The sequence below is a fragment of the Puma concolor genome, chromosome B1 (genome assembly GCF_028749965.1).
Source record: "Puma concolor isolate L17-30 chromosome B1, mPumCon1.1.hap2, whole genome shotgun sequence".
Taxonomy (NCBI): Eukaryota; Metazoa; Chordata; class Mammalia; order Carnivora; family Felidae; genus Puma; species Puma concolor.
Genome location: NC_141670.1, coordinates 63,162,067 through 63,172,660, shown reverse-complemented (window position 1 = coordinate 63,172,660; position 10,594 = coordinate 63,162,067).

Here is a 10,594-nt window from a genome sequence, read left to right as displayed (position 1 = left end):
AGCCCCATGCTTCTCTTGAGGTCACACTAGCATCCCCATTCCCAACGGTGAACTGGAAAATTATTTCCAGGAGCATATAGTAAAATTTTTTAGGAGCATATAGTAAATGGCTCTGCTGACAGTTCATCCCAACATTGTTGGAAAAGGTTCCATCTTCTAATCATTCATAGCTTCAAAGATCTAGTCCATGGTGTCAACTGAGATCATGAGGGATATTGATAAAGCACAGTAGGGTGCTGGATGTCATTTCTCTTTGTCATCCTGACCCATAACCAAGACTTTTCCTGCCTTCATATATCATATTGGGGTGATTTTTCAAGAGTGGCAAAATTATTTTTATGTTTAATTGTGCATTTAACATTTTTAGCATTGTGAATGATCGTAAAGATCCACAGAATATGGAATTTGTAATTGTGTTGAGACTACTCTTTGAAGCCTGGTAGTCAGGACATTAATTACTTTACTAGTTAGTGAGTCTTATAGGCCATACGTACCTACAACTCCATGTGGCAATGCTATCCCATCTTAATTTTTATGCACATATTTTGGGGTAGCATATATGCAATATCACACTATCGTTGTCTCAAAATAGGAAACTGTCACTCTCAAAGTAACTACACAATTTAAGTAGACCCTCAGTTTACCTCAAGTGCAGATTCAAAATATTTTTTTCCAGATTTGGGAACTATTTCCAGTAATAAATCATACGGCATGTTGGCAGAAACATTTCTCCAGGCTCTATCTGTCTTTAATTTTGGATGTTGCTAGTGCACTTACTTCACTCCTTCACAGGCTTGCTTCTCTAAGATCTATGAGGTTAGTAATAATTTTATGCAGAGTCACAATAGCCCTATGCCATTCATCCCAGTAATGTGCATGAGCTGAGAAGTTGGCTTGTCTTACAAATGCTAAGAAAAATGCTTCGTGCCAAACTTCTTAACAGTGGCCTCTTCTCAGAGAATAAATCATTCTATGTTTTCTTTAAGATTCATTGCCAAAGTTTAAATATTTATAACTACAGATGAAGCAGGAACCATGGTTTTGAAGTCCTGAAGCATAAGCTAAAATCTTAAGCTCTGTAATTAATAATAAACTACATGTTTGCACAGATACAACAGGTGTGTGGAAGATCTATGCTACCTATTTGACAAGGAGAAGTGAAAATTAAATGTTTCACATGCAGGCCTATTTTTCCATTAGCAAGAGGGGGCTATTTTATCAATTTAATCTCATTATATAGAGAGATGTAGGGTGGCAATGATTTAAGGGGGAAAATAAAGAGGCAGGCCAAGAAAAGCACAAGGGACCAAACCTGAGTGTCAGGGCGGAAATAGTTCAATGGCCTGGTGAATAATCAAGTCCAAGAAGTCACTGAGACAGCCGAGCAAGATGCAAAGTCCAAAGTCCCTGCAAAATGGTTTCCCACTGTGGTGTCCACAGGAATGGAGAGAGCAAGAGCAAGCAACTCACTGAAAGAACATATATATGGTGCCCAAAGTAAGACAAACAACTTGAGAAAATTTGTTTTCCCAGCCTCAACTGATTTTTCTCACTCTCTCTGGTTACTGTCAATTCCAATCTAATTTGACAACAGGAATACAGGTGAAGCTAACTGAAAACAACGAGGGGATAGTGAGGACAGGGGTCAGGGGAAAGTCACTGTTCTCCAAGGCCCTTTTCTAACAGTTCCAAGAAGGAAGCACAAACTTAGTGTCATTCTTGAATTTCTCCCTTAGGTCAGGTTTATTTCCAGGGTAGGAGGTAACTTGTTTCTGTGCTTCATGGCCAATAGCCAAGAATCTTTCTTTCACGTATAAAGAAACTTCCGTAAGGCCGCAGAATGGGAATCAGAGAGAAAATGGAGAGTGAAAAAATGTGGAGCCAGAGGCCATTCCTCACCCCTACCTGTCCGGTCCCGAAGTTCCACCCTATTTCCAAAGAACAACTTGCCCTGGGCCCAGATCCCAAAGGACTGCCAACCTCACATAAAGTCAGGCCTTTGGGAAGAATGACTTCCTTCTCTTTCACACAACTCTGGTTATAATCCAATAATCTCTAATGCTCTTCTCATTCTCTTGAAATGTTTAGCTTTCTCAGCTAGCTTCCTCAAACGCAATTTAAACTCAGAATCTTCATTCTTAAAGGATCCCTGTTGGTCCTTCACAGGAATAGAATTTAGAATGATTTTGGTCTCCTCCATTAACTCAATCCAGATCTGTCATCTGATATTGCCCTGAGAGACTAGTAGAAGTTACATGTGCTGATTTTAACGCTGTATCTGGTCCAAAGCCAGAGTGAATTCCAAAGATTTAAAGCAAATGTCCCTACTCTTCAGGAAGAAATCACTGCCTGCTTAGGGGTTCTTGGCACAGTCTGGTCAGTACTCTACCACCCCCCACTATCTCTTCAGTAAACAGTTGTCAATTGGCTAACTTCCTCTGGACTATGATAATGTAGACCAGTGCTGTGTAACAGAAATATAATAACGTGAGGCACAAATGTGAGCCACACATGTAATTTTAAATTTTCTACTAGCACATCTTAAAAAAGTAAAAACAAACAAAAAACCCAAAAAACAAAACAAAACAAAACAAACTAAAAAGCAGATGAAATTAATTTTAATAAGATATTTTATTTAACCTAATACATCTAAAATATTATTACAACATATAATAAATATAAAACTATTAATGAAATATCTTACATTTTTCTTTTGTACTAAGTTTTTGAAATCCATGATATGTTTCATATTTACAGCACATTTCTATTAGGACCCACTGTATTCCCAGTGCCTAATAATCCCTGTTTGTACTGAATTGTTCAAGACTTAAATAGAGGGCTTGAGGGTGAGAATTTCCTTCTTCAGATCTACTGGGATTCCTTTGAGCCATATAATTTCTTAAAACAAAATGACTTTCTAAATCCCATACAATTTTTCTTTATGAGTTAAAATACGCATTGCAGATACTTTTTAAAAATGTTTTCTATTTACTGATTTATTTATTTTTAGAAAGAGAGAAAGAGAGAGTGTGCGCACAAGTGTGCAAGCAGGGGTGAAGCAGAGAGAGAGAGGGAGAGAGAGAATCTCAAGCAGGCTCCATGATGCCAGTGCAGAGACTGATGCGTGGCTCCATCCCACAAATGATGAGATTATGATCTGAGCTGAAATCAAGAGGCAGATGCTTAACCAAAATCAAGAGTTGGATGCTTAACCGACTGAGCCACCCAGGTGCCCCAACACTATAGACACTTTTGCACAATTTTCCATTGGTTGTGATTCTGATTGATTCTAATTTTTGCTTTTTGCCAAGTAGGTGACTGTTGTTGCATCTTTACCCTATTCTATCCCCTGTTCCCCTTCCCATGCCCTCTCCCGCACAGAGGTGAATGTTCCACACATTTAAAGGGCCATACATATTTACCTCAATGCTAAGATTTGCTCCACACGACTCATCAGGTTTTTCCTCAACCTGCAAAACAGAGAGGTGAGAACAGATAAATTGTGTTCTTTCTGTTTTATTGAATGTTGCTATTAGGGTGGTGGGCAGGTGAGTACTGGTTTGGGGCTTGAGCACCAGTTATGCTGTTAACTGGGTGGTGGACAATCTGTATCTACTGACACTTAGAAAAAAAATGTTTGCTGAGACCACATGACATGTAGACCAGTCTCCGGTAAGGGTGTCCACTTCCATCTTAAGCCTTACTGACGACTATGGTTTAATTTGCCGCATTTTAGAAGAAGTGGAATCTACTTCTGAGATATTTTCCTGGACTCTAGGTCCCAGGTGAATTGCTTTAGCTCTGAGTAGTCAGGCCTTGGAGGTCTGGTAGGCTTCCTGATACCTGTAGGGAAACGTAAGCCTAATAGGAGCAAACAGAAAGCTGTTGTGTGTGCAAATACCCTAACTTTCATCAAACATAGTATAAAAGAAGAACAAAACAGAGGGGATGAATGTCACCTGAACTACTATGCTTGTCTCTGGGTAGGAAATGTTTCATTCAAGAGAAATTCACTCTCCTTATGATTCTAACCAGTCAGGAAAGATGAATGTTCCACAAAGAGAGAGCTGAACATTTTCTTCTCTGGTCACAAGAAGGCAGCTCACAGAGTGCCTGGACAAAGTTGACTATTTCCAACAGTGTCCTCCAATGGGACGGAGACAACAGAAAAGGAATCTAAGAAAGACTGTGGGTCAAACTTACTAAAATTCAGCAGATCCGTCTGGAAATGCATTCAGAAGACCTGAAACATTCAAATTAGGAGAGTTAAACTGGCTTTATTTTACATTGAGAAGACAGGTAACATTTGATTAGTCCTTCTTTATTCCCAGAAGATGAAGAGTAATAAAAGCCCAGTATGGGCAGAAAAGAGTCAGAAATTTAGCTGTTAGACTTTCTATACAGTTTCCTCCATTTAGTGCAACTCCTGCAGAGGATTGCCTTATTAGTCTTTTCTTCTGGGTCTAGCCTCGTACCTGGCACCTGCTGTGTCCTCAATAAGCATTTGTTGAATTGATAAACAAAACATCCAAATGTCTAAATTTCCAATATGTGTCCTATGAGAATAATGTTGAAGGATACACTTTTAGTTAATATAGGGCAGAGAATGCACCAGTTCAGCTCAGTTGTTATTAGCTGAATGACTGTTAAATGATGGTAATATTTTCAAAGAAGTTGGCAAACAACCTCCTGAGCCCTCATTGCTCCCATCACCCCACCTCCCAGATCCGTCCCCTGAAGAAGGAAAGTCTGGTGCCCAGGGGCTCTGCACTGGCCGTCACTTCTAATTGGGCAGGTTCTGGCTGGCAGCACCTGGACCAAAACATTTTGAATATAATCTTCAAGTGTGTATGGAACAAAACCCTTTGGAAAATTATAGGAGGTTAAGTGTCTTAAGAAATAGTTATTGTCAGTGAAAAACTTTCCTGAAAGGATCATTTTAAGTTTTTATTGCTATGTTTTCATAAGACTCTTAACTCTAAACTATGACAGAAATGACCTGAAAATAGGGACCCTATTCAGAATTCCATTCTGATTAAGTGTGTGCTCTTCAAAACCTCATTTATCTCTCTTACAGTTTGTTTTGTTGTGCCGTTAAAAGGTTTTCTGCATGGAACAGTACTGCAGTCATAGTGTGTTTCAGACAGTATGGGAGAAACAAATTGTCAGAGTTTATCAGGGGTGGGGGATATTTTCAAATCCTCAATTAAATTTGCAGTGGTTGGTCACGTGGAGACAAAAACACGAAAGAATACCTGAGAAAAATATTTCAGTCAGGAGAGAAAAATTAAAGCTGGTAGTTGTGGACACTTCAGATGCATTTTATGCAGGTAGAACCTTCTATATTACATTGTGTTATTATTTACCTTGCAGTCATATCTTACCTTCCATTTTGTATTTGGGAAGGGGGAAAGTGGACAAATTATGAGCAAGATGAATAAGCCAACAATGACGAAAGAAATCTTGTAACCCTATTATGTGTTCTTGAGCTCTCTCTGAAGTTTTGATCTAACTAAATAATTGTTTTAAAATACCATTGGTGAGAACATACTTTATTGCTCACAGTATTCCTTTTATAGAATGAAACTTCAATATGTGACAGAACACTGAATTTTATTAGATGACTAAAACCATTAAAAAAATACAAGGTTATTTTTAGAGAATTGGGTGATGGAGGTCTTGTGAAGGTTTTATTAGTAACTATCAGCTGGACTTGACAAAAATTTTGGTTAAGCAGGGAGGAAACCTGTGTGCCTTGTCACATTCAAAATGCTTTCAATAAAAGTTAGTATTAGGGTACAAACATACACATATACAAAACTGCTTTGCCTTGATGGGTCCAATCTTAGTATTACCAGTCTCATGAATTTCAGTCCTCCAAAATAGGTTTATAAAAGGCAAAAGAAAAATAAAGAAATAGGGCTTCCAGTAAAGGCATGGGAGACTGTGAAGTCCATATCCTGCAGAATAAAAAAAGCAAGTATTAGGAGAATCAGACTTCATTTTTGTAGACTTGGTTTTCTTATGTTCAGTCTGTGCTTTCTCAAATATTTCCTCCATTTGATTCCAAATTTTGTTCTTTTCTTCTCTCTTCAAAACTTTTCTTAGACTCTCCCTTAAAAAGTAGTATTTCTATTAATAATCAGTATTGATGAGGCAAAAGATTTTTAAAGATACAACACAAAAATTATTGAGTGTACTAAAATAAATTCCAGTATTAAGATAGCGTAATTGTATTCTAGTTTTAATTGTACCCCTTGTGTTTCAAGGAGAACATCATCTGAGAAAACTATATTGAAGGTAATTACAGAACAAACTTCCACGTCAAGGATGAAGGTATATGTTAGTCAATCAATTTTCTTAGTTCAAAACAACTGTGTAAATGGACTAGAAAATAATTTAAAATCTGCTTTTAGGAATCACAGTGGAATGAGGAGCCTTAATTATTAGAATAGGGAGAGATTTTAAAAATCATTTAGTTGTGCTCTTCATTTTATAAATGAGGGAATCAAGGCCCAGAGAGATCACTGACTTTTGTAAGACCATGCGGCTAGTTAATGGCAAAACCAAAATGGCTACCAAAGACTCCTGTCCCCCATTCCAGTCCTGCGTACATTATACCATGCTAGCTCTTCTATATCAGCAAAACCTATAAGTATTGTTATGGAACAACATGTGGTTCTAAGAACAGAATGAGAGTAAATCTTAGGATATAGCAATTAATAATGTGTGGTTTTTCAGTTAACTCTATTTTTCTCTAGCTAGTCTCTATCTCTTCAGAAAAATGTAAATATTGTGATGAAAATCTTAAACTTTTAAGGAAAAGTCACTCTATGGCTAATGTTAGGTAAATTGAAAAAGGAAAATAAATTTTTGTCAATAAGCAAGGCACAACATGGAGAACAGACTTCTCAATTCCACCCATTCTTGGACTTGTCCCAGTAGGTAGCAGGACCTCTGTACCCACAAGGGCATTGGAAGGTTGATAATTTTTCTTCTGGTGCAACATATCCATTGAGTGGTGTTCAACTTTGGTTTAGACATGAGAGACCACCTTAAGAGGATCATGCACAACCTTGTGCATTGCCCTTCTTTCCTCTCTTCCTTGCAGAACCCTCTGAAAATCTCATGTCATTGCTTTGCAAAACTCAAATTATGTATTATTCATCCTTGAATATCACAGTAGTATATATTTTATTTTCCAGATGGAAAAGTCTTTGCCATAAAAATCAATAATTTTAAAAAATATATACTAGTTAAGAGTAACTTGGTAATGATTCAAAGGAAGAATAAGGCTATTTTCACCATGAGTAAATCCAAGTGAATCATAAAACTTTCAGTGGCGTTGGGATCAAAACATGGACTGTTCTCTTTTCAGTACATGGAAGCCACATAAGAATGTAAGATAATCTAATATGAAACTTTTAAAAAATCTTTTATATTTTTTATTATATATTGCCTTTAGTTTAAATTTCTAGATAGAACTAAAATGGTCAAGGCATGTTTTTAAATCTAACTGACTGCACATTCAGAAAAGCATTTCTTTTCAAATATCAAGAGCAAAGAGTGTTAATGTCAGATATCCCAAGCTCAAAAACATTTTAAGGCTATTTTAAGCCTTATGTTAAGCTAATTTATACTTAAAGTATTCTTACATTTTACATCACAATTTTGGCTGCTTAAAATCTAAATGGAAAAATATTTTTAAAGCCCAACAGAAAGATTTCTGAGAAATAATTTTAGTGGAAGTTAAAATATACTAAAACCATTCAGGTATACAGGAAAGGAGATGTCACTGTGTTAAATGTTAGAGTTGCCTTTAAAAAAATATATTTTAACATGTAAAATATAATTTCAGAATGTTATTCAGTTTGGGTATGTGATTATAATAGCAGTGTTTTAAAACTGAAATCAATTAATTGTTTCATTATTCAAACTGAACAAGATACTAAAACAGTAAAAAAAAAAAAGGTCATGAATTAAAATATGTAGGTGGTGGCTGATTTATGTCTTTTTCGGTCTTAGCCATTTCAGATAACTTGCAGTTTAATAATTTAGTTTAATAGCAACAATTAAACTCTTTCTCTATGTATCCAATTTCTTTTTGACCACGCCACTTCCATGTGTTCTCTTAGATATGAGTTAACAAGATAAATGAGCGCAGAAACTACGAGTAGGCTGCAAAAGGGAAAATGCTCCCGGAGAACATCTGTTTTGGGTAAAGCAATTTAATTACAAAGATCATGGTGGTATCATCAGGATTTATTTCAAGAGAAGAGCAAGAAGCAAAAGAGGGCGGTGGGAACCCTTGACACCCTCCTTTATCATCAGCAATGTAGGAGCCAAGAAAAATCTGCCTCCTTTTGTTTGCCTTTGTATCAATTTCCTCTTCTGAAATAAAGAAGTCTAAGCAAAGTGGTCTGGCTTTTGAAATAATATAGATATTCCATGTATATAAAATACATACACATAGACACACTTGTACATAATAGATACGCATACGTGCACACACACACACACACACATTCCAGTTTTAAGTGTATTTAGATGTATTCTCTGAGCAGTAAAATCCACCTTAGAGAGTTATAGACACTGCTAAGTTTCCTGAGCTTTCCAGGCCTATTTTAATTCGTATAATGATTTAACATCCTTGTTATGAATGTGTAGGCTCAGGAGTAGTGGTTCACCTATGTGCCTTCAAGACTAACTAAAAAAGCTTTCCAACAAAGCTTATGCTGGGCAAAGACTTGTTTAGGAAATAACATGAAGTTGACTGTGATTTATGGAGAAATAGCAGTTTACACTAAAAACAAAAAAGATAACAGGAGAAATCAGCTATTGTACCATTTGTTTAGATACTAATTTTAGCATCATTAAAACTTTGATGGAATAATAATTGTGTAATTCATTAACATATTTCTTTTTTTTTTTAATATTTATTTATCTTGAGAGAGAGTACACACATGTGTGTGAGTTGGGGAGAGGGGGAGAGAGAGGGAGAGAGGGAATCCCAAGCAGATTCCACATTCAGCACAAAGCCCTAAGTAGGGCTTGATCTCATAACAGGGAGATCATGACCTGAGCCCAAATCAACAGTTGGACATTTAAATGACTGAGCTACCCAGGCGCCCCTAACATATTTCTTTAGTGGCGGTATTTGAGATAGTGAATATTCAGAATCGAAGGCATTTGTCACATCTACTAGGACAAACAGGCAGGAGCACACAGTGAAGTCGAAGCCTTCAGGAGGTTCACAGGAGCCCATGTTGGTTCTTCTTTCTCTTGGGCTACCTTAGTTGCTTCTCAGGTCCAGACATGAGCCAAGAGCAACTCTTTCTGATCACAGATGAAGAGAAGGAAGAAAGAGGTGTCTTATGATACCATTTTGAATGAAATGGAAAAAAAAATGTGGGTTATATGACAAGCAACCACATTCAAAACATGGATTAACAGACTGAAGTCAGATGTGTCCCTCAACATGTATTTCAAGGTCCACCAGTGGGCTGTGGAAGCTTCCCTGAAGGGTTTAACATGCATCCAGACTTGCAAGTCCTTTCCTTTTGTTCTTGCAGGTAAGTGGTCCGAAAGTCCTTGGATTTCTACTTTTCTTTGTATAATTGAGGGTTAATTACTGAAACTAAAGGGCATTTCCGATAGTTGCTAACATAGTATGCATACACTAAAATTAGCATGATAATGAAGTTGCTGAAGTCTCTAATTCCATAATCTTAATAGAATTCCAGTGATTTAATGTGATAAAGCTCTTCCTACACAGTAGAGCTAATAAGTGGTAAAGTCAAGACTTGAAAACATTTCTGACACTAGCAGAGTGCTCTTTATAGTTCATTCAGCTGAGTACTAGGTTGGATCAAGGAACCAGGTTTCAATACCTTTATAGTCTGGAACAGGATGCCAAATCTAAGAAGAGGAAATTTAATTAGGAGTAAAAAGTACACAGTTTTGGACTTCATTTTGAAATACCAGTTGCAAAATATAGAGTTAAAGAGTCCTTATTTTGTGTAGCCCAGACCTCTGGGAGCCCCATGTCCTCTACCTTTGATATCCCAAAGCGAGTCCCTTCATTCACTCCAAAAGTCACATTGGGGGGGACTCAGTTTATAGCAAAGGAAGTGAGACAGCAAGCACATGAAATCTAGTGACTGTATCTCATACCACACCCTTGAGAAGCTGTTGGGCTGAGACAGTGATATTACTCAGTGATGAAAAAGAATGAAATCTTGCCATTTGCAACAATGTGGATAGAACTAGAGTATATTATGTTAAGTGAAGTCAGTCAGAGAAAAACAAATACCATAGGATTTTACTCATATGTGGAATTTAGAAAACAAAAAAGATGAATACAGGGGAAGGGAAGGAAAAATAAGATAACAGAGAGGAAGGCAAACCTTAAAAGACTCTTAAATACAGAGAACAAATGGAGCATTGCTGGAGGGAGGTGGGTGTGGGGATGGGCTAAATGGGTGATGGGCATTAAGGAGGGCACTTGTTGAGAGGAGCACTGGGTGTTATATGTAATGATGAATCAGTGGGTTCTACTTCTGACATCATTATTACACTATATGTTAACTAACTT